This window comes from Drosophila kikkawai, chromosome 2L (assembly GCF_030179895.1).
Source record: "Drosophila kikkawai strain 14028-0561.14 chromosome 2L, DkikHiC1v2, whole genome shotgun sequence".
Classification (NCBI taxonomy): domain Eukaryota; kingdom Metazoa; phylum Arthropoda; class Insecta; order Diptera; family Drosophilidae; genus Drosophila; species Drosophila kikkawai.
In genome coordinates, this window is record NC_091728.1 from 25,974,486 (window position 1) to 25,999,358 (window position 24,873).

The 24,873-nt window shown below is 41.8% G+C and overlaps 1 protein-coding gene across 4 annotated transcripts in view; it reads left to right on the forward strand.

Moving 5' to 3' along the window:
• The window catches only part of LOC138929106 (uncharacterized), a 160,371-nt gene that overhangs the window by 50,406 nt on the left and 85,092 nt on the right, over positions 1-24,873 (forward strand). Inside the window, exons 3-4 of one of the 4 annotated variants that reach the window (XR_011445524.1) lie at positions 21,290-21,488; positions 21,546-22,179. The exons of 1 other annotated variant lie outside the window; for it this stretch is intronic. The gene's annotated coding sequence lies outside the window, so the exon portion shown is untranslated. Of the gene's footprint in view, positions 1-21,289; positions 22,180-23,545; positions 23,878-24,873 lie in introns of those variants that run through there. 2 more of the 4 variants (XR_011445516.1, XR_011445517.1) reach the window with 2 other exon arrangements.

Sequence of the window (24,873 nt, forward strand, 5' to 3'; positions counted from 1 at the left end):
ATGGCGGCCGCGGCTTGTAGTCTTCGGATAGCCGCAGCGCTGCCGCCAAGATGCCTGGTCAGCACTTGGTATCTGGCGCATGTCGATCATGCGCTGCCCGAGTGTTCCCGGCACTGCTGGTAAAGTGCCGGGTCTGCAACTAGTTGCCGGGCGACGGACTCCGGGCAATTGCCTCGGAGTGCTTGGTCACCAGATTCGCCGTTGCGTGTGTTGGCCACCGGATGTGGCCGTCAACTCTGCGAATTTGCCTTGTGGGAAATGGGTGTGTTAACTTATACATTGGCTATGCGCTCTCAAGTGGAGGCGCGAGGGGATATGCACATGATGTCCGTTCGTGTTACAATTATGCCGACGCTAGCACTTTCTGTGTGCGGGCTAAGCCATAGCGATCGGTTCATATTTCGGCCACTTAGGGTTTATGACCGGGACCTTGAAATATGTAAACACTGCAACAAACTGTTACAGTGTGTACCCTAAGTACTCTCGGTACAGTGGGTATTCAATATGAGTACATACTACAGTTCGGTCCCTGAGATAGTACCCCACCCATGGCATAATTACACGCGTCTGTGCTCAATGTGAATGGTTTAGTGAAATCGGGGTAAGCTAGTATCGGGTCGTTACACAATAGTTCTTTGAATAAGGTAAGGCCAGTTATGATCCCTAATCCTGGTGGTCCGGAGTGGATGTTTATTAGTTTTTTCCCAATTTAGTAAAAGAAATAATTTCTGACTCTCCAGTTTGAGTTTCGTTTCAAGACTGAGAAATATATTATTCAGCGGTGGCCAAGTTGCCTCCGCTGCCGAATTGTACATAAAGTCTTATTTACTAATACATAAAGTGCTAAGTCGAAGAAATAAACAAATCTAGTCTGGGTTAGGTTTAACTATCAACTATCCGCTTGGCGACGGACTCCGGGTGCTTGGCACCAGTTTCGCAATTGCGCGTGTTGGCCACCGGATATGGCCTGCAACTTTGCGAATTCCCTTTGTGGGAACTGGGTGTGTTAACTTATATAATGATATCATCAAGGTATACGAGACAAATCTTCCCTACTAAGTCGCCCAAGACATTGTCCGTTACGCGCTGGAGCGTTCTTGAGGCCAAAGGACATCCTCGGGCACCCATTATGTCCGTTTTCGACAGTAAACGCTGTTTTGTTAGCGTCACGTGGGTTCATCTCAATCTGATGACTTAACAATTGTTATGAAATATTTGATTTTCCCTATACTGTCTAATATGTCTGCTATATTGGGGATTGGGGGTCTATCTAAGATAGTTTTTTACGGAAATCTCTTACCAATCGCCTTTTTTTTTTGACCTGATGCATCAGTTTTCTTCCTTGAAATTGTGTGTACTCCAGTGGTATTCTTTCCCAGTGTTGTGTTAAGTGTTAACTGTAATGTATATAAGTTAAGTCCTTCCGAAGGACATGAGGGGACCCTCGCCATAGTTTCGGTCTCTATGGCGAGGCTATGGCCACGACTTATACCAAGATCCCAATAATTCTCGTCCGGCCTCTAGCCCTCGGAAGGTGGCCTTCCGTTGATGTCGGCCAACGTTGGCGAAATCGAAAAAAAAAAATCGAAAATCGGCGTCCCGCAGATCAGCAACTCTTCACGGGGGTCGGACTGGTGGTGTGCGCTTCCAGCTCGACGATTCCTTTGGTGGAAGTTATTTTTCTCCATGCTATGGATCTGTTAGGATTGAGAATAAAAAATTGTTAGATATCGTTGCAGCTTCCTTAAATGCTGCTGGCTAAAATCATGAACGTATTTCAGCGAGAGTTTATATCCGGTGGCGGTTACTTTGCTCAGTACAGCCGGCATGGACATCACATGAATTTAGTACTTTTGGGTCGGAGTGAATAAAAAAAGAAATAATTTCGGACACTACGTTTTGGTTTTAGTGTCGAATAATAACTGAGTTCTCTTTATCAAAAAAGTCATTTTTAAAGGTCGATCTTTTCCTCTTCTGGCACAAATGTAGGGTTAATGAAAGAACCCTGTGCGCCGGTGTCAATCAGGAACTTTAACTTATAATTGTTTCGAAAAGATAACAGTATATACGGTAAATTTGATTGTAAATTAAATTTACTCCAGAATCCTGTTTGTGTTTCGAGGCTCGTGACTGAAAATTTTCGTCCTCCTGAATGGTATGTATAACGTCCGATTCGTCTTTATTATTATTTTTTGTTTCGAAGCTAAATAGCTTTTGTCCGTTATTATTGAATTTGTTATTGTTGGTGTTTCTCCTGGCTGCGTCGCTGGATGTACTCGGCCTATCATCCGATGGCATAATAGCCGGATACCTCATATTTTGATTTTTATAATTATTGCTTGTCTGATTGTAATCCGTTCTATCGGGCTTATTGTATCGATTGTAATTGCTGTTTTGGTACTGCCTATTGTCCCTGTTTTGATGTTGATTTTGATTCCTATTCTGATATTGGTTATAGTTGCGATTCATATATTGATTTGAATTTGTCCGAAATTGATTATTTTGTCCGTATTGCTGTCTTTCTTAGTTCATATACGTCGAGTTTGCCGCAAAATAGAGACTCCTTTCTTTTTCTGCTATATCGTACGCCTCCTCCAAGTCTGCCGGTTTTTGCATTCCAACCAGGCTATTTAAGTTTCCCCTCAGTCCTCCTAAAAATGTAGTCAAGCAAGTCTCTGCAATAACCTTCTTCCTAATTTTAATAGTCATTGGTACGGCTTCTTTCATTTCGACCTGCCTGAATAGCGCCAACTTGAGTTTAGTTATCTGGTCGTACAATTTCTGAGCTGACAACTGTTTATACTTTAACCCATATAACTCGGTGGTGAGTGTTTCTTCGTCTCTTCTGTCACTGCAATGTCTTACCAATGCGTCTTTATCGTCATCCCAAATTAAATTTGCTCCAGAGTCGATAACCGCTTCGTTTGCTTTCCCTTCAATTTTTTGCCTGATTGCTCTGAGCAACATCTGTCCGTACGGGGTTTGGTCTGTACCTCTAATAATCAGTATGATCTCCTCTACGTTATTAATAAATTCATTTAGTGTAAACGGGTCTCCTGCATAAGTGGGCAACAATCGGATCACATCCGGAATTCTCATAGATGCGAATAAGTCGATAGGGTTGATCTGGGTATTAATATTATGTGGAGGTGACGAACTGGTACTGGAATCCATATTCAACGGTGAGGGTGTTATTATGGGTCTTAGAGACAATGCACTACTCTGTGGTACCTGTTCCTGTGCTGCCTGTTTCTTATTTCCCCCTCTAGTGTTAACTCTGGCCGCTGGTAATAGTTTTGTTACTTTGGAAATGTTCGGCATCAAATCAAATTATTTATTACTCGTTGGGTGAATATTATTCGTATAGGCTTACTTAAAATTTAAATAGCTTGCATTTATATAAGAATAACTCGGTAGTGTGGATGCGTGTGTATTGGTGTGTATTTTCGATAGGATTCCTTAGGTGGTTATATTGTAGACAATCTGTGAACAATGAATATCTTTCTTATCTTTTGATCCAACAATTAAAAATTTTTGAGTTTACTTTAGTCAAATATTTTAAGTCTATATATTTATAAGTCCGAATTGTCCCCCTATTAAGTTTAGTATTCTATTATATTTTTTTGTTTTAATATATGTATATTTGTGTACATAACACCACGCTTGGGTAGAACCAATATCGGTAGTATTCGCCGAACACGCCATGGGACTGCGAAACTACCTCCGATTTATATTTGTTCACATTATTATTTATTTTTTTTTTTATATATATCTCTTCTTTTTTTTTATATATATCGGCCCACCACAGTCGCTACACTGGTTTGCATAATTATTATTTGCATTTAGCTTCTTGGTCTTCTTTTATTACTTTATTGCACTTGCACTGATTAATTCACTTCATCTCAATTTATTTATTTTACAACCCTACTTGTGTGTTTGTGCTTACAATAATATTAGTGTGAGTAGATCCATCCTTTGTCCGTGATCGGCTGCGCCAGTTATGATCCAATCCTGGGTGGTGGTCCGGAGTGGATGTTTAAATGTCCTTTCTCAATTTAGTAAAGAAGTAATTCCAACTTGCCAGTTTGAGTTTCGTTTTTCGAATCAATAATATATTATTCAGCGGTGGCCAAGTTGCCTCCGCTGCCGAATTGTACATAAGTCTTATTGACTAATACATAAAGTGCTTAAGTCAAAGAAATAAACAAATATAGTTTCCAGTGAATTCAGCCCAAGTGGCTGCTCGTGTCATGTTTCCTGTTGAGAGAGAGGTTGGGGCATCCTGTTGCGGCGTCAGCGGAATCGATGCAGGGCAACGACTCAAGTGGTCGTTGCCCGGCTTTGGTCGATGTTGGATTGCAACATATAAATTAATGGAAATGGGGGGATGGGAGTAATAATGTGAACTCCCTCGCCGCTGTCTCCAGTAAGTATTAGCCGGATGGCTGATGTCGGTATCTCCGAGTGCGGCCGGTTGGCCTGTTTAATCCAATGCCGAGATAGGACGATGTCGGTATCTCCGTGTGCGGCCGGTTGGCCTGGTTAATCCAATGCTGAGATAGGATGTTTACGATGGAAGGTTGACTTCCCTTCAATACCGCTGGCCTAGGGACTCAGTCAGTATGATAGTAATTAAAAGAGTTAACGACAAAGTGTCGGAGATTCAGTGCTCTGGATTTATTGAATGCCAAATATGAACTGAACTTAAAAGCTAACAAAAGTGAATATCATAGCGGCCACTTCAATGGGTAGTGCTTGCCGGCTATGCATGAGCTTCCGGCCAGACGCTGTGTCAGCAGTTTGGCCGGAGCGAGCTTTCGGGCGGACGGTCATTGCCGTTGCCCGGCTGAGTTAGTTAACTACTCCCTCCTCAGGAACAAGGCCGCCCTCGGCCGACCCTATTTGGGCAATCATCTCTGTTATCTGGGCCGTAGATCTCCTGGCCTGGATGACTCGCCGATAGGTTAAGCCGACGCAGATCAACGCGCAGCATATGGCTCCTGCCACTAGCACTATCTGATGTGAACGATAGTCGTTGATATTCTCTCCGAATCTCTTAATATGCTCCAGGTTACGCTCACTCAAGCGGTGAAGGTAAGGGAGGCTAAGTATATCATGTTCTAAGGTGATATTGAGGGAGGGCGCGCTAGCCACTCCTGGGACCCTCTTTTGGGCCGCGCCATAGTTGGCGTACCGGGTTTCGTTAACCGTGGCACATTCGGCGAAGGTGACAAGGTGAGTTCCTCGCAGGTGAACGCAAGTGCCATTGTCCACGCACACATGAGCCGGGCGATCGTTGGTAATGATGATACCTTTGTCCACGAAGGTGACCGGATGCAGGTCGCTGGGTTGAATGTCGCAGTTTGCAACCCGTCCAGCGTGGAGTTCTTGGGCGCATGATCTTCTTTGCGCCAGACGGCAGAAAGTGGCTCCCGTTGTTATAGAGCAATTCTGGACTGTGTGAATTTCTCCGCTGCAATCCGCAATGACCTGGTCCTCCAGTCTAAGCATTGTGTCATGATGTGACACGGGGAAAACGGTGATTCTAACACAAGCTGATTTGACTTTAGGGAATTTAATAATGAAGTGCAAAATGTTGATGGACTGTAATATTTTGACGGACGCAACGGATAAAATGTCTTTAATAGGGGTATCGGTGGGCTCCTCAATCCACACATTTTCCAGGTCTGCATGATCTAGAATGCTAGGGCAAACGACATTGACTTTGGCAAGAGCCACTGCCAGCAATAAATTCTGCAGCTCCATTGCAATCATTCTGTTGCGGGACAATAACATCTCATACAGGTGTCCCGAGTCAATTTGGGAGTCTTTAGCCGACCTCAGAATTTGATTAACAGTGGCGGTGATACTATTGATTTGTTCTTGTATTTTGTTGTTAATATTAACCTGTCTATTGTTTGCGTTTATGAGTTGAAATTCGGTAAGTTTAATTTTCTCAAAATCCTCCGCGTCTGGCGTTCCCGCCACTACCTTTAGTGCCGTCCCCAAGAAGTCTAAACTTCTAGCTACCCTATGATGGATGCTCAATGAATTGAGCAGGTCACGCAGGTGAGCGACATCTACCCTCAAAAGTTTCTGCATGTGCGACTGGGGAAACATGTTAAGCATGCCACCAGTCTCTTCCACCACGCGCCTATATTCTGAGAGGTTTGCTGAATGTCTAACGAATGCAAATTCCTCCCATACTAAAATTCGACCATCAATGATGGGAATGTACTTGGCCTGCGAGTAGTCCGTGACGTGTGCCGATGTTAGGGTCAAAAGGAATAACAGAGGTAAAGAAGTGAACCTGTAATATTCGTAATTATTGTAGTGTTTTAAGTAGCCCACCACCAAACATGTAAAATAAAGCGTAGTGAATAAAAATGGGTGTAAATGGACAATGAACATGAAAACCATGCTAATAATAAAACTTAAGCGGCTAAAGAAAAGAAACATAGAAAAAAATTGAAAAAAACTATGCCAAGTGGCTAGGAATAAAAAATATGATATAAAAACATATGCCAAGTGGCTAAGGATAAATAAATATGTAAATAATTTAGCGATACAGAAACTGCTGACTTCGTCTGGCCGCTGCCCATGCAGTAACCATCCGTTAGCGTACCAATTCTAGGGTAGCTCTGGGTGGTTTAGCCGGCGGGTTGTTGCCTACCGACTGGTCGGTAACTCCCGCGGAGGCCCACGTTGCCGCCCGGACTCTCGAGAACCCCGGAAAACCCGCTGGTGAATGGGAGGTAGTTGCCAAGAAGCCGAGGGCAGCGCGCCGTGGACGTCCTGATGCTGTCATCGTGCAGGCAAACGGCAAGTCCTACAGCGAGGTGCTAGCCATGGTGACCAGGAGGGGCGACAAGCAGTTGTCGTCCCTGGGTGCCTGTGTCTCCAAGGTCCGTCGCACTAACAACGGCAACCTGCTCCTGGAGGTGGCCAGAGGGAGCGTGGAGAGCGCCGAGACCATGAAGGAGAGCATCGAGAGGGTACTCGGTGACTCCGCGACTGTTCGTGCGTCGACGGAGGGCACGAAAGTGCTGGTCTTGGAGATCCGAAACATCGACTCCATCACCACGAAGGATGAGGTCTGTGCCGCCATCGCCGGCCAATTCAATTTCGAAGTAGGACGTGTGAGAGTCCGGAGCATGCGCCGCGGCCACTCAGAGTCGCAGCTGGCGGTGGTCAGCCTGTCCATCCCATTGGGCAAGGCAGTTTTGCAGCGTGGCGAGGTGCGCATCGGATGGTCGATGTGTAGGATACGGGAAAGATCCGGTCCCCCGAGGTGCTTCAGATGCCTGGAAACCGGGCACATTGCGATCCACTGCAAGAACCCGGTGGTAAGGAGCGCCTGCTGCATCAAATGTGGAGAGTCGGGCCACAAAGCAGCCATATGCGCCAACGAGCCCTCTTGTTTCCTTTGCAAGGCGGCCGGTAGCAAGGACACAAGGCACCAGGCAGGCGGCAGTGGCTGTCCAGCTGCTGGCGGAGGGGATGGGAACAAACCAACCAAATGCAGCTAATTCAGTTAAATCTGAATCACTGCAGGGCCACGCTGGATCTTCTGACGCAGGCAGTGCGCGAACGCGGCTCAGAGGTAGCTATCCTCAGCGAGCCATACAGGATAGGAAACAGCCGGGACTGGGCCACGGACCGTACTGGCAAAGCGGCCCTGTGGCTATGCGGAGTGGGTGCGCAGCAGATGTGCGACATCAAGGCGGCTGACGGCTTCGTCAGAGCAAATGTTGGCGGCACGTGGCTATACAGCTGCTACCTGGCGCCCAGCCTTTCGATGGAGTCCTTCGGTCGTATCCTGGATGAATTGAGCATCGACCTCCGGGGACATAGCAACGTGGTGGTCGGTGGCGACTTTAACGCCTGGGCTATCGAATGGGGATCTTCCCTTACAAACGCAAGAGGCCGCGCGGTGCTGGAAACCTTTGCCTCGCTGGACGTCGTCCTCTTGAACGAAGGCTCCCGGCAGACCTTCAGCAGGGCAGGCGCGGGATCGGTCATCGATCTCACCTTCGTTAGCAGTGCACTGGCCCGCCGCGCCCGATGGACGATCGGGGAAGTCTACACTGCCAGCGACCATGAGGCCATCGAGTGCTCGCTAGGGATGGCCGGCCGACCCAGTGGCCCCCCACCTCTACCAAGAAGGGCGTTCCGGCAGGATACCTTCAGACCTCGGGCCTTTGCAAGCGCCCTTGAGGGATTCGCAGTGAACGAAGCTGATGGAGCCAACGTGATGGCAAACAAGCTGGCCGACGCCGTGGAAGACGCCTGCGATCGGAGCATGCTCCAGAGGAGGCCGTTCCGAGGAAACCACCGCCCGGTTTTCTGGTGGAGCGAGGAGATCGCCGAGTTACGCCGCATCTGCCATCGCTCCAGAAGGTTGCTTCAGAGAGCAAGAGGAATGTAGTGAGCGATACAAAGCGGCGAGAAAGGCGCTAAAGATCGCTATCAGGGACAGTAAGCGGGAAAGCTTCCTTAAGCTGTGTGATGCCGCCGAGGAGGATCCATGGGGGGGCGCGTACAAGATGACGGTGAAGAAGCTTAACGCGGGAGGAAACGCCCCATCCGACCCGGAGGCACTAGAGGAGATCGTCAGAGCCCTATTCCCAGATGGTCAGCCTGTCGGAAACTTCCCAAGAGTTGAGCCAGGTGAGTTCCGCAGCGTCACGGAAGCCGAGGTACTGCAGGCCGGCAGGAACATAAAACCCAAGAAGGCGCCGGGACCAGACGGGATTCCAAGCAGAGCGACGAAGTTGGCTCTAGCGTTGCTGCCGGAGCAAGTGGCCGGGCTTTTTAACAAATGCCTCCAGGAAGGTACGTTCCCCTTGAGGTGGAAACGGCAACGGCTGTTACTGCTGGCCAAGCCAGGCAAGCCGCCAGGAGAGGCTTCCTCCTACAGGCCAATCTGCCTGCTGGACATAATAGGCAAAGTCTTCGAGAGGGTGATCGCAAACAGGATGACAGAAGCCATCGAAGCAGCAGGCAGCCTATCCCCTGAGCAATACGGCTTCAGGAAGGGAAGGTCTACCATGGACGCCATCATGAAGGTGGTAAAAGTGGCTAGGGAAGCCATCACTGGTTTCAGGTGGAAAGGAGGAATGAAATCCTACTGTCTAGTTGTAACCCTGGACATTAGAAACGCGTTCAACACGGCTGACTGGGGGCGGACATTGGAGTCCCTGAGGATGTTCAACATCCCCACGGCTCCGTTTTGAGACCCCTGCTCTGGAACGCCATGTACGATGGAGTTCTGAGACTCCCAATGCCAGAGGGCACCAGCCTGGTTGGTTTTGCCGATGACGTCGCCATAGTGGTGGTAGCCAAGGAGCTAGCTACGGTGGAGGCTCACGCTGACGCAGCGGTGCAGGCTGTAGAGTTGTGGCTAGCGAACGCAGAGTTGCAGCTGGCGGCCCACAAGACGGAGGCGGTGCTTGTCTCAAGTCGAAAAGCGGTGGACACAGCTAGCGTGAGGGTCGGTGGAACCACGATACGGTCTCAGCGGGCAATCCGGTACGTCGGAGTTCTTCTAGACACGCGCCTGTGCTTCAAGGAGCACCTGGAATTTGTGCACAAGAAGGCCAGCGGAACCGCAGGAGCTTTATCCAGGATGCTGCTAAACACTAGAGGGCCGAAGCAAGTAACCCGGAAGCTGCTCACGACGGTTGTGACGTCGCAGATGCTATATGCAGCGCCAGTGTGGGCGGAAGCCGCTAAGGTGAAAAGCTATGTGCGAGGGGTGGAGGCAACCTATAGGCTGTGCGCCGTCAGAATCGCGTGCGCCTTCCGAACCATTTCGGAGGACGCGGCGCTGGTTATCGCCGGACAAGTCCCGTTGACGGAGCTCGTTCGGGAGAGGGCGGAGATCTACGCAGCAGCGCAGGTCACGGAAGCAACCCAGCAGACTAGAGCAGAGTCGAAGATTACCGCCAGAAGGAGAAGTCTCGAGAAATGGCAGAATCGCTGGGACCAATCGCAAAAAGGACGCTGGACGCAAGCGCTCATCCCCAACATTACGAGCTGGGTGGAGAGGTCGCATGGGCAGGTAGATTTCTACCTCACCCAGATGATCAGCGGTCATGGCTGCTTTCGCAGCTACCTAAAGGGGTTCGGCCACGAGACGGAGGACTGGTGCCCAGTGTGCGGCTCCGGCGTCGTCGAGGACGCGCGGCACGTGCTGTTCGAGTGCCACCGGTTTGACCACGAGCGACAGGAGTTGGAGGCGGTAGCAGGGTCCAGTATCGTGGCAGAGACACTGGTGCCGATGATGCTGGCAGACCAGCGTGTGTGGGAGGCTACAGCGACATTCGCCGCGGACGTTATGAAGTCTCTCAGGGAGCAGGAGCGAAGGCGAAAGGAGCAGACAGGTAGGGGTCTGAAATATGATTATACTGCCATCCACTATTCCTCCCAAGGATAAGTCCTGGAGTTCAGTTTGATATTTTTGTATGATTTTTATTTGTGTTTCTCTATATAGATTTTTGTCTTGGTGCGGCCATGGTGCCGCTCCAGGGTTTAAACAGTTGGTTGATAGGTGCAGCTATGATGCCGCTCCAAGGCTCCAAGAGTTAGTGATCTTACAGTATTCCTTAAGTTATAATATAAGCTAGGTCTCGTAGCTGCGCTGCTCGCAGGCAGCGGCAGAGAGACGGCTATGGATATATATATTCTTATGTATAAGTAAATGTACTTATGTACATTGGCTATGCGCTCACGAGTGGAGGCGCGAGGGGGTATGCGCGTGTAGTCCATTCGATGTAAATATGCCGACACTAGCACTTTCTGAGTGCAGGCTAAGCCTTAGCGATCGGTTCATATTTCGGCCACTTATGGTTTATGACCGGGACTTTGATTTGTATAAACACTGCAACATTGTATTACAGTGCGCACTCTTTAAGTACTCTGGGTACAGTGCGTATTCAATATGTGTGCATACTACATCTCCCTCCTTTTGAAAAATAACGTAACTAAGTGAAGTTATTTTATACTAATGTTTATAATTAATACACTTTTAATGGGTTTTTGCTATTTTTTTTTGTGTTTTAGTTTTGTTTTGTTTTTTTTTTTTTGTGTATTGTGTAAGTGTATTTATGTGTAGATGTGAATATGTATGGCTAAATGCGAATTATGAAATAAAAATTTTTAACCTATCCTTATAAACTGTTTGAGTCTTACGTTTAGCGTTGGCTATTACTATATTATCCCTATCACCTATTACCGTTACTACGTAAGGACCGGTGTATTTAACATCTAGCTTATGACCTGTTTCGTTTTTTAACAAAACCTGGTCGCCTACTGATATATCTATATCATTAACCCTATGGTCGTACAATAATTTATTCCTATTCTTATGCGATTCTAACATTACTCTAGCTCTTTTATAAGCTAGTTCTAACCTATACTTAGATTCCTTAGCATAGTCATCTATATTATAAAGTGGTTCTACACTATCTATGCTATTGAAGTGTTTCGGTAAATTACTTGTTTTACCGAACACTAACTCATATGGACAATATGTATGTGCCATAGAGGGGGTCGTGTTGAAACAGAAGACAAAATATTGAAGCCATACGTCCCAATCAGTTTTATCAACCGATATGTAAGATCGTATGTACTCATTGAAAGTTCTGTGACTTCTTTCTATTGTTCCAACGGTCTGGTGGTGATGTGCTGTTGATGTGATATTCTTGATATTCATATATCTGCACAAATCATCTATGATTGAATTCTTATATTCGGTTCCCATGTCCGTAATGAACGTCTTCATTGGACCGTACTTCAGAATAAAAGATTCAAATATGGCTTTGGCCACGGTATATATATATTGCAACTAAATATTTCGTTAGATCACATATTAATGTGACTGCATACTCGTTACCATTTTCAGATTTTGGTAGTGGTCCGATGGTATCCACTATCACTCTGTCAAATGCATGTGTTGGGGTGTCTGTAATTGTAAAAGGGGTCTTTGTATGCTTAGTTATTTTAGCTTTTTGGCATTTTGGACATTTCCTTATGTACTCTTTTATGTCTTTGGACATATTTTTCCAGTAGTAGTGTCTCTGGACCTTGGCCAAGGTTTTTGTAATGCCTGTGTGACCTCCTTGTATTGGATCATCATGTAGCGTAGACAAAATAGCTTCTTTCTCTGTATCTTTTGATACTAGGGTCACCGGGTTGAGTAGCGCTACTCTTAATGTTTTCAGTATTTTATTGCCCATTAATTTGAAATTATCTATTGATATTGTATCAAAGATATTTTCCCACGGTGCCACTTTGAGTTGGCTGATATTATGTATACCGGCTTGCGTTTCAAGCCTTTGGAAAAATTGACCTAAGTCGATAACTCCATTAGTATATAGATCGCTAACTTCATATCTTGCAATAATTTTCTTGCCATGTTTAAATAAACACAACATATCTTTTATATGCAAGGTCACTACTTTACGTACTTCGTCATTGTTTATGACGTCGTAAACGTTGGGCTTAGAAGCTTTACTCAGAGATTCTGTTGGCAATTCTTTTTCTTGATGTTCCGCGCGGAATTTTTGTCTACTTTGATATCTTGTAGTGACTTTATTTATCGATCCGGTTATGTTTTGCAATTCTTTGATGGTTATTCTTGATAACGCATCAGCTACATAGTTGTCTTTGCCCTTCAGGTATTCTACCGTAAAATCGAATTCCTCCAATTCAAGCCTCATACGTGTCAATTTTGAACTTGGATTTACCATTGAAAACAAATAGGTTAATGGTCTATGATCCGATTTAATAGTGAAGTGATTGCCATAAATATATGGTCGAAAATGTTTTATAGCCCAGTGAATAGCAGCTAATTCCTGCTCAGTAGTACTCTTGTTACTTTCTCCTTTAGTAAAGGAGCTTGATGCGTATGCAATTGGAAGTTGGAGTCCGTTATGGTTTGGAGTTAAAACCGCTCCACACGCTTGTTTACTTGCATCAGTTATTATACAGAATTCTCTTGAAAAATCTGGATATTGTAACAAGGTTGGGTTTATAAGTGCCGTTTTGAGATGATCGAAGGCATTCTGGCATTCCGATGTCCATTCGAATTTTACATCTTTTTTGCATAACCTAGTTATGTGACGAGAATAATCGGCAAAATTTTTTATAAAGCGCCTATAGTAATTGCAAAATGCAACGAATCGTCTAGCGCTGTCCGCGTCATGCGGGACTGGATAGTTTTTTATTACGTCATATTTTTTGTCATCAGGCAAGATTCCTTTATCAGTGCATTTATGTCCCAAAAATGTGACTTCATGCATGAAAAATGAACATTTTTCAGGATGTAACTTTAGGTTGTGTTTCCTACATGTCTCAAAAACATCAGTTAGGTTCTTAAGCATGTGTTTTTCGGAACATCCTATGACTATTAAGTCATCCATATAAAGAAATGCTTGTGACGGTTCTAATCCCGAGAAAGCAATAGTCATCATTCTCTGGAATGAATTTGGGGCTATTTTCAAGCCAAATGGTAATCGCGTGAAGCGATACGAGCCATTGCTCGTTGAAAATGACGTTATATCCCTTGAACTTTTTTCAAGTTCAATTTGGTGGAAACCAGACATTAAGTCTAGGCATGAAAAATATTTAGCTCTACCTAGCTGATCTAGAATATCATCAATTCTAGGTAAAGGGAATTTATCTGACAATAGTTTTTTATTGATTTGACGATAGTCAATTACTAATCGCCATTTCTTCTTGTCAGAGTCCGGGAGGGACTTCTTCGGAACTAATAAGAGTGGGCTATTGTAAGGGGAGACTGATGGTTCGACTATCTTGTCGTCTATCAGCTTTTGTATTTGGGCTTGAATTTCTTGCACTTCTCTGTGCGGACTTCGGTAATTTTTTATATATACTGGCTCGTCATCCTTTAGTCTAAGCTTTTGCCTGTAAAAGTTATTTGTTGTTATTGATTCGGTTTCAAGTCCGAATATGTCTGTGTATTTGGTGCATAGATCTTTTAATTGAGATTTGAATAAAGGCGGGAAGTTTTTGGTTAATTTACTCATAACGAATTCATCTCTTCCTTCGTTATTTTCTTTTATTATATCATAATTATTCAAAGTTTCATATTTGATATTAGTTAGGTTAACAATCTTAGTGGCATTTGTTGTATTTATGATTCGGACAAAAGTATTTTTGTGATCGGATATCGTGTTTGCGATATAAATTCCATCCTCAATTTCTTGATTTAATATCAGAATTTGATTTTTTGCTGAGGGAATTTGTATTTCTCGGACAACTTCGGAACGTGCGGGGAGCACTGTGGCATTACTTTCACAAGAGTGAAGTATTTGCAATTCAATTGAACAATTTAAGTTATCTGGACGAAGAATTAGTGAGTCGCCTCTTTGGGTGAAATTTAGTTGGCAATTGTATTGTTTTATGAAATCAATTCCTAGTATGCCATCACTAGGTATTGGGAAACTTTGATCGACTAAATAGAAGTCGTGTGGAATGATATATTTGCCATTAGTGAGTTCTACACTGGCTAAGCCTGTTGAAGATATTGTTCCTTCGCCTATTCCCGATATTTCGGTGTGTACTTTATCATTGATTATCTCAAATTTATCTATATTATCTTTTAATATAGATATATCTGCACCAGTATCAAGTAACAGAGTATAACTTTTGCGTGTGCTTTCATTTTTGATTTTTATAAAAATGCTTAGATTCAGGTTGACGGTTTTTATAGAGCTAGTTGTTTGCTCTAAATATCTGAAGGGTTTGTTTGGTTTTCCGAATTGGTTTGGGCCAATCGGACATTGTTCTGATTATTACGGTTATTTTGGTTTGATCCGCTGTTACTTCCGTTGCGGTTGTTTCCGCCACGGTTGTTTCCTCGATAGTTATTGTTATAGTTGCGGTTATAACCGTTATTCTGGTTGTTTTGGTAGTTTTGGTAGTAGCCATTGTTTCGGTAATTACCTCGGCCATTACCCCTACCGCGATAATTATTTCTGTAACTATTACCGCGATAGCTACCTCTTTGTGCATACAATATGGTGTTGGCGTTACCCGTCATCTCAGTACTGCATTGTATATACTTTGTGACGGCTTCATTCATGGTCGTGAAGTTGCCAGCTTCCAATATTGTCTTTAGTCTGCCATGCTCACAATTTTTGACCATTGTGGTGATGGCTTCCTTTGTACTGAACTTATCAGCATGTTCAGCTGAAAGTCCTTCATCTATATATGAAGCTTCTAGGAGCTTCCGTAGATTGTCGATATCTGTTGTAAACTTCTCGGCAGTTTTGCCTTTCTGGACAGTCTTGGCCATTTTGGCCTTTATCACATCGGATGTTTCGCCGACTACTGTGTCCTGAAGTTTTTTGATTATGTCATTTATGGTTGTCTCATTTTGAACCCTATATAATGTGGATCCAACAATTTTAGACTTGATAACCTCTACAGCGATGTGTTCAAATGTCCCTTTAGTTAGATTTACTAACTTCAGAGCCGTTATGAATCGTTGGAGGTGGAGTTTTTGACCATTGAATTCCGGTATGGCACCAGAAATTTCCCTGATATATGCCCTTTGGGCAATTGCTTCATCGGCCATGGTTACCGTAGTATTTAACTTGTTGTCCTCTGAGGTGTCTGAAGCGTCTGAATCTTCTGATTCCAGATCAGTGTAAGTTGCCGGAATAGTAAGATTAGTTAAATCTTCTTCTTCTATTTTCGGGCTCTCTTCAGGTGGTTCCTCAGATTGTTCGTTGTCTGTTTCGGGGTCAAGTGCAACTGAGGCTGCTACTGTTAGTGTTAATATGGTTGGTATTGATATATCCAAACCGAATTTCTGTCTAACAATTTTCAACTGGGATCGGAGGCGTATCAGAAGTGTAGATACTTGTGTCCAGTGGTCCTGAGTTAGCCTATCTCTATGCTCGTATATTAATAATCGTGCCGCATTGAAGCACTCTACCAATATCCAGACGTGTTTTTTGACTGTATTTTTCTGGATTGGCCTATTCTGAGCTAAAGATTTATAGGACCTGTTGAAATTTGTCTTGATATCGGATAAATCTTTAAAGATTGCATTCCAATCCATTTAACCATTGATAAGAAGGTGACGTGTTTGTGTTGTTGTGTTTTTTATTATTATTATGTTGTTTATTTAATCATTGCTATTATTTATGCGTTCTAATTAGATTTTATCCAGGTCGTTACCCCGGCTCATATATTTCTTTTTCAGGCACTTATTATGCACCTTGTATATCTTGTAAAAAAAATTAGCGCACATAATAACAACAATGATTATTAAAAGTATGTGTACCCAGTATAGATTAATATTGCTCGACTCTACCTTGTTTATAACATTAGCAGTGGAATCCACTGTTTTAATGTCAAGCGTCATTTTTGTTGTTGTTTCAGATACTTTGGGTTTATACACAGTGTTATTTTGGATGTCTATAAAAATGTTACTGATTCTATTAGTGTGTGGTTCTATTGGGAATTTGTTAATCGCGTTATCGCGCATCTGGTTTTACAAAATTCCTACCTAATATTTCGCATAGCTTTACAGGCTACACTACTAATCGGATAGAAAAGGTTCCGCTCAATTTTACAAGGTGGGGGTAAAAAAAAAAGGTGCATCGCAGTACACTCGCAAAAAATTATGCAACGCAGTGCAAATGATATTTTTCTGCTGCCCGAGATCCAGTGGCGTCGCGTCAGCTTCGCTGACGCTCCCTCGAAGGTGTAAGAGGCGGCCTGCCCCTCACACTTGTGTTATCGGCTGCTGCTGTCCAGGGCCTATGGGCTCAGGCGGTGCCGGTGCTGGTCTTCGCACAGGCTGGTCTTTCGGCTGCTGATGTCCTGGGCCTATGAGCTCAGGCGATACCGGTGCTGGTCTTCGCACAGGTTATTGTTCAGCTGCAGTTGTCCTAGGCCTATGGGCTCAGGCGACACCGGTGCTGGTCTTTGCACAGGTTATTTCTTCTGGTTCATGCACGTATATTCACAAGTAACTGAGTAGAGGGGTCCAGGGCAGTCATTCGGGCACTTTTGCGATTTTTGCGGAATTGGCTTAGGAAGTGGTTGTACTGTTTTTTCTGTGTATGTTGTTTTTATTTGTTGGTCGGCGGTGTGAGGAGTGTTGGGGCTTTTTATTGTTGGCTGCTTTACTTCTGTTTTTAGGAAATCTAGTTCTTCTTGCAGTTTCTGGGCTGTAGCCCACGGCGGTGGTGGCTCGTTGGTGTATAAAAGCCACTTTAACTGGGCTATTCTCTTTTTCATGCTATTTTTCACGCCAGCCCTTTTCATCACGCTCTATTGCTGAGTAGCACTGTTTTTAGGTCGGTAAAGCACAACTTCCATATCGTAGTAATAATGAATGAATTCTTCATGGGCGGCGTCGACTGCTGCTCCGAGGTTTCTTCCCGCTATGCACTGCCAATTTCCTCCGTGGTGGGTGTTAAAATAAGCCCTCACTTCCAATGCGATGTCTTCACTGTCTGTAACACCTCTGTCGATAATCCCGAACATTACCTCAAACGCATCCCATTCCAAGAATGCGGGGAAGTTGCTCCTTTTAACCCCTTGGGGCTTAGGGTATGACATTGTTATTTTCTGTTAGTACACTTTCACTTTTATTTCTTTTTGCAGGTTCTTTAATCACTGGCACTGGTCGCCATGAAATATGATTATACTGCCAACCACTATTCCACAAGGATAAGTCCTGGAGTTCAGTTTGATATTTTTGTATGATTTTTATTTGTGTTGCTCTATATAGATTTTTGTCTTGGTGCGGCCATGGTGCCGCTCCAGGGTTTAAACAGTTGGTTGATAGGTGCAGCTATGATGCCGCTCCAAGGCTCCAAGAGTTAGTGATCTTACAGTATTCCTTAAGTTATAATATAAGCTAGGTCTCGTAGCTGCGCTGCTCACAGGCGGCGGCAGAGAGACGGTTATGTATAAGTATTCTTATGTATAAGTAAATGTACTTATGTACATTGGCTATGCGCTCACGAGTGGAGGCGCGAGGGGGTATGCGCGTGTAGTCCATTCGATGTAAATATGCCGACACTAGCACTTTCTGAGTGCAGGCTAAGCCTTAGCGATCGGTTCATATTTCGGCCACTTATGGTTTATGACCGGGACTTTGATTTGTATAAACACTGCAACATTGTATTACAGTGCGCACTCTTTAAGTACTCTGGGTACAGTGCGTATTCAATATGTGTGCATACTACAATAGCTTTACTTTCGAAGGTGATGAGATTGGCCCCTTTGATGGTAGTAGTGGGCCCGTCGTCTATAGTAACCCTCGTCCGTTCTTCGTTGACGATTGTTACCCCGTCATCCACGACTATAAGGGGTTCCATGTTGCTAGGGCGAGTGCGACAGGTAGCCATCCCGCCTGCGTGCAATTGACGGGTGTGGCCGTCGTGGGTGGCCCTCTTGCAGAAGGCGGCCAAGTTGGTGGAGGCGGAATCGGATACCGCCAATATCCCGTCATCACATTCCGCAACTGTGTTGTCCTCCAGCTGCAGTGTGGTGTGGTAGTGCGCGACCGGAAAGAGCAGGATTTTCTTACAAATAAACTTAACCGTAGGGTACTGTACTACAATGTGGACAACGGAATTCGATTGGAAAATCTTAATTATAGAAATATCCATGAGACTACATATGGGGACCTCAGTGAGCTGCTCGTCAGAGATAGCCTTTAGGTCATTATGGTTGAAAATAGTAGGGTTTATAATATGGTTTTTAGCGAGGGTAATAGTGAGTATACAATTTTGGATTTGGGATATTAGCATTCTATTTCTGGTGAGGAGCGTATCGAACAAATGACCTGAGTCAACAACCCCGCCCCTTTTCTCCTTGAGGATCCTATTTACTTTGTCTGTGAGCAAATTAATGTGTTTTTGTGTTTCTGTATTAATAACAACCTGTCTGTTGTTAGCCTTTATAAAAATCAAGGCTCCTGGCCATTCTATGGTGTATCTTAAGCTCATCCAAAATGTTCTGGGCATGTTCGATGCCAACTTCCACAGCTTCCTCATGTGGGATTGTGGGAACAGTTCCAGCATTCTGACCGTGGAGTCAATTATGCTAAAAAACTCGGGCAGATTTGTCGAGTGTCTAACCAGGCCATACTGTTCCCATACTAGAACATTCCCATCTATTACCGTGATGTATTTTGCATGCGAGAAGTCGGTGATTCGCGCGCTTGCGGTGGACAGCAGTATGATGGATATTATGGCAAGCCTTTGGAAATTATAGCAAATATTGAGTTTTAGTATAAGTGCGAATGTGGCAGATGAAATGCCTATCTAATATTGTCCTTATGGATTACTACATCACTTATCATTACGCGGTATATAAAGGGTCGGCCTAGGCAAAGGCATCTGAGTTGGGGGGCTTTTCAACGATCGTGATATTGAGAGGGAGCTTTGGGAGAGCGGACTTCGTAATATTGGACTTTGGATTCTTCTTGAAAGTAGGACTTAAAGGATTGCAAGGTTAAGCCGCTGCTTGGGGGCAGTTGTTGATGTCTAGCCATGGAACGTGGAATTGCAAACTAAGCCGTTCCAGGATGGTCTGCTGAAGAGGGGGCGTAAGGTTGCTTGACTGACTAGGGTCAGTTTTTTATGTCAATCCGATATTTTAATGTAGCCTGTCTCTGGTGTGGAGGAAGTTGTTTATAATATAGAATGAAACTATATGGGAACATGGCTGGTAACTCCCCCTTTTCGTAAGAGAATCGTCCCGATTCTTTATGAGATTTCGTTATGAGATTTGTTATTTGAATCTTGGTATTCTGTTAAAAGATAATTGGATATGTTGTGGCTTTACCAAGGTTTGATAAAATAACGGACGGATCGGACATTGGGTACCTATCTGGAATGGTATTTTCGTTGAGCTTCTTAAAATTTATAACCAAACGATTTTTGAGATTTCCATCCCTTTTTGCTGACTACCCATACAGGTGAATTGTAGGGGCTCTTATTGGGACGGATGATATTATCTTTAAATAGTCGATATATTTCTTGATTTACAAAGGTATTTGCCGAATGAGGGTACTGTTTACTGTGAACAGCGCTTTAATTTAAAGTACGAATCTCAGCCCTAATATACGTTCTAAAGGGGAGATTAATTTGAATGTCATTGTGTTTCTCTTTTATCTCTTGAAAAATTTGTTCCTCAAGATTATTTGTGTATTCTTCAGGTGTGGAAGTATTATTAACCTTGAGATGTTGATGTGAGCCAACGAATTTCCGTCTTTTTTTGCTCGCATTTTTAGTATTAGTATTAGTATTATTGTCGATAGGAGACGAATCTATATCCGAAATATACAGCTTTGAAAGGCTGCCTTTAATTTGGCTCTGTTCCTCAGAGTGTGATTCAATTGAAGCATTACATTCTGATGTGCTTTGTTTTTCACTTAAGTTATTGTAACTGAATTATTTCTTTTTTGTTCTTGAACGAAAAAAATCATTCTTTGAGGTCAATAACCACGTTAGTCCTTTACAAAAGATTATGGCCATCCAATAAGTCTCGTCAAGATTTGATACCTCAGAAGATATTAAAAAGTGTGACCTTGTGATAGTGTGTAATGGTGCTAAAACCGTTTGCAGTTTTAACTCTTTTTTGTATTGCTAGTTCTTGGGGGTTATTATATTATATTATATTTTGGGGTTGAAATTAAAAATTAGGTTAAAATTGAGGCTTATTATTGTATAATAATTATTACCAGAATCGTGGTTTCATTACGATTAAAAAGGGTTAGAGTTTGATTTAGGCGCAGCGTATTATCGTATTGCCTACCGTGATTGGGGTTTTGAAAAGATTTATTTTTATTTAAATTTAGGTTAGAAGAGTTGTGGGAATTATTTTGGGAGTTAGACGAATAGATGTTTACTATTTATTATAAAAAAATATAACTTAAAATGTTAGTTGTTGAATACGATTCAATGAAAGGAAAAGTTATCTTGGGTAGAGGGATTTTTTAAATGGGAGTGGCGCTGGCATCGTCTTGGACGAATATGAGATTATTTCAACAAATGAAAATACAAACAAAAGTAGACATATGAATCACTCGAATGAAATGATTAGATTAGATATAAATAAAAATATAGATAAAATTAGATAAATATAAAAAATAAAAAAAAAATAAATAATAAAAAATAAATATGCATGATTGAGTATGAATATAATAATGAAATCGTAAATGTAGGGGTAAATTTGAGTACATATGATAAAGTTCTTTTTTAAAATATATTTCACAAATATTATATCGTAGCCGTTCTACCAACTGTGCTAACTGTGCGAAATGAAAATAACGATCAATGACGTCAAACCGTAGCCCTAGACGCCTTTCCTATGCTGAGAAAAATGAATTGGAAAAGATTCAAGATGAGTATATGGCCAAGGGATATATTAGATCAAGCGAGTCTGAGTTTGTGTCGCCGATTGTACTAGTGAAGAAAGCATCTGGCTAAGTTAGAATGTGTTTTGACTTTAGAAAATTAAGTAAAGTTATCCCATTCCTTTGATAGATGACCTTTTAGATCAAATGACAGATAAGAAATTGTTTACTAAGCAAGACCTAAGGAATGGATTCTATCATGTTTTTATCCAAGAGGAATTCGTGAAATTCACTTCGTTTACGACACCTCTTGGCCAACTTGAGTTCCAATAGGAAGCTATAGCTTCGGTATAATCGATATAACACATTTCGCGGATATGTAACACTTTTTTGAACACGAGAACTAAAAAGAACTTGTAAACTCTGTTGAAGAACCTCAGCGACGGCTATAAACTAATGCAGACAAAATAAAATCTATTTGAAATAATAAACATTAGACCCAATAAAAATTTGTTTCAGCTGCAACACTTCCCGTTCAAAGATCTTTCGACGTTGGAACAGCGGCCAAACTTGTAAGTAAAAATCCAGTCATGGTAATATTACCCTTTATTAATTAGTTGAGCCATGTATTTTATTTGCGTTTACAAATATTTTAACGAAAAATCGTCAAAAGCTTTCTGATACTGATAATGCATCTTTTTTTTATCAGCGCACTGAGATTTAAATTTCAAAAGATGACAAAAATAAGATAGTTTAAGAGCAACTTAGATGATTAAATCGGTAATTATTATTTACTTAGCTTTAATTTCTCTACACTGAGCAAAGCATGGTTGAAAAAATATTACTTATTTTATTGTTAATTTTTATTTATTTTAGTTTGATTATTTTTAGTTTCTAAAAATGAAAATAATATTTCAAAATAATAGTAATTCCATATATTTTTGTTCTGCTATTACCATTCACCATAATATTTTGTATACAGTTATTACATTTGAGGTATAATTATCTTTTTATAAATATTGTATATTATAAGCTATTGTGTATTATAAGCTATATATTTACGTAACATTTGTAACCCCACATTAGTGTTTTACATCCTATTAAGAAAAGTATAGAAGCTATATGTATTAGTAATAATATTAATATTAATTTACTTTATTTTCTTTAAACTAAATATGCTAGAAGATAATTACGAATTGTTGGAAATAAATGTGTAATTATGTTAATTTTTAATTGAATTTTATTATTGGAACCCAAGCGGGATATACAGAATTTAGAACGTAAAAAGAGATAACATCCAGCATTAATTTTCTTAATTTTAAAATGTGTGCAAGCAAGCGAAAGTGGCGACGAACTCGTCTAAAAAGCTATTACGAAAGGGAAACAAACTTTTTCATTTGGTGGGTCGGCTGGAGTCCTGCAAAAGAAGTCCAGGCAAAATAAATTCATTTTGAATTGCATGCTTTCGCCATGTTCGCCGTGGGGTCATCATCAGAGTATCGTATAGTGGGAAGGCTTTTTGTAATTGCACAAAATGAAAATGTTTACAATTCTCCATGAGTTGGCTGGTGAAATAATTTCTCTCGATTATACATATGTTTATATCCTGAAAACTTAACTAGTGTCAAGAGTCTGAAAGCAATTGGCTTTCTCGAATGGAAAGAAATCAATTTATTAAAGCAATTTATACTGACAACACTATATAACTATTAGATGGGTTCCAGAACGAGTGACGAATCAATCGCCATATTCATATACCATATGTACATATTCATTTTCTGTCTTTAAAAAAAAGATTGATGAAAGTGTTTCGTCAATATACAAGAAAGGAAGCTAACTTTGGCACGCCGAAGTTTGTATTGCATTCACAGCTTTACAGCTCTACATCTGCCGATCGTTCTTATGCTTATGACCCTATGATACTCTAATGCAGTTTAACCAGCTACTACTTCATTAGGACCTTGAAAGTGACAACTATATGTGTTATTTTTCTTGGATTATTTGGGTAACACGATCGAAAACGGTAAACAATAAAAACGGTCGCCATTCGCGGCGTATTACTATAAATTTTTGAATTCCTCGTCGAAGTATTCAAGCATAAAAGAAACCTTTTAATTTATGTCTTAACCTATAATGCCTAGAATTTTTGTAATTATTACCAAAAAAAAATTATTAAAATTAATTTTACAGCGCAAGAGTCTCGCTACCGAAAACATTAATAAAGTATAAACAGGAACAAAAAGAAACTAAAAGTTCCTCTAAATAAGTTGAAACTAAAATATGTAAATAAAACCAAACAAGAAACTGAAGTATAAACAGGAACGAAAATAAAAAGAACTGAAGTATGTAAAACCAAAAGAAATTGAAGTAATGGAATAAAACAAAGAAAAAGCTCAAAAAAGAGGGAAAAGGAAGGACACACTTTAATTTGATTCAAAAGCGTGCACGCGAAATAACAGTTGATACTGGAGTTGGGATGAAATCCAGAGGGGGTCCTTCCAGTAAACTGTCAGTCAAGTCCAAGGAATGGTTCCAATTTATATAATGTAATGTTTAATAAAATGAGAACTTGCTTCGACTTCGGTCAAAATTATAATGAATCTTTATTCTTATTCAAACTCAAGAGTAACCTATGGGATACAGTGGAATATGTGGGACTTGTGGGATACAATGGAATATGTGGGAATGAAATGGTGTGATCGAGAATTCGCATATCCAGCAGATTCGAGTGGAGAATGAGAATCTGCATAGTTGGCGGTTTGATATGTTTGTGGTTTCGCATAGCTGTTAAGTGTTGGTTCTGCTCACTTCCGTTGGTTCCCCAAACTCAGCGTTTGTCCACTGTTTGGGTTAATGACCATTTGGTTGCTCCGCTGCACAGTGGTTGCGCCCATAGGCCAAAAATAAAAAAATTTATTACAACAAAAATGTACGAAAAGTAAACAGATCGTCTCTTAAATATCCAAACTTCTTTGTGGCATACCAGATTTTTTTTTTAAATCTAACAGGACTTTCTAAAAATTAAATTAAAGATGTGAAGATGTATTCATTTGCAAAGCGTAGCTACGCGCATCGCGAGTGTTTCACAACCAAACCGAACTTTGAAGTGGTCCGATTATTAATTACGTGTCCAAATTAATATTTTTTGTAATGGATTTTGAAGTTCAAGGTATTTTCTATAAAATGAGATATTATTTAATATATTAAAAATAATTATTGTGTTCATTATATTCATGTGAAATAATCATGTTTCTGGCCTATATTTTAAACGTATTTTTTATGTTTAGCTAAAGTTATAGTTGTGACCCCACAATAATCTACAGTTCATATGTATGCCAATGTGTTTGTCGCGCTTTTAAGATGACAAATGGTAAAAAAAATTTTGCCGAAATTTGCCTATGTGCCTATAATCTTAAAAATACTAACACAGGTTAGGGTAAGGTTTTTAAATTTTTTTTGGTATTTTTTTTTTTTTTTTGTTAAATAAGGGTTTAATATCCTTAAAATATTGTGTAAAA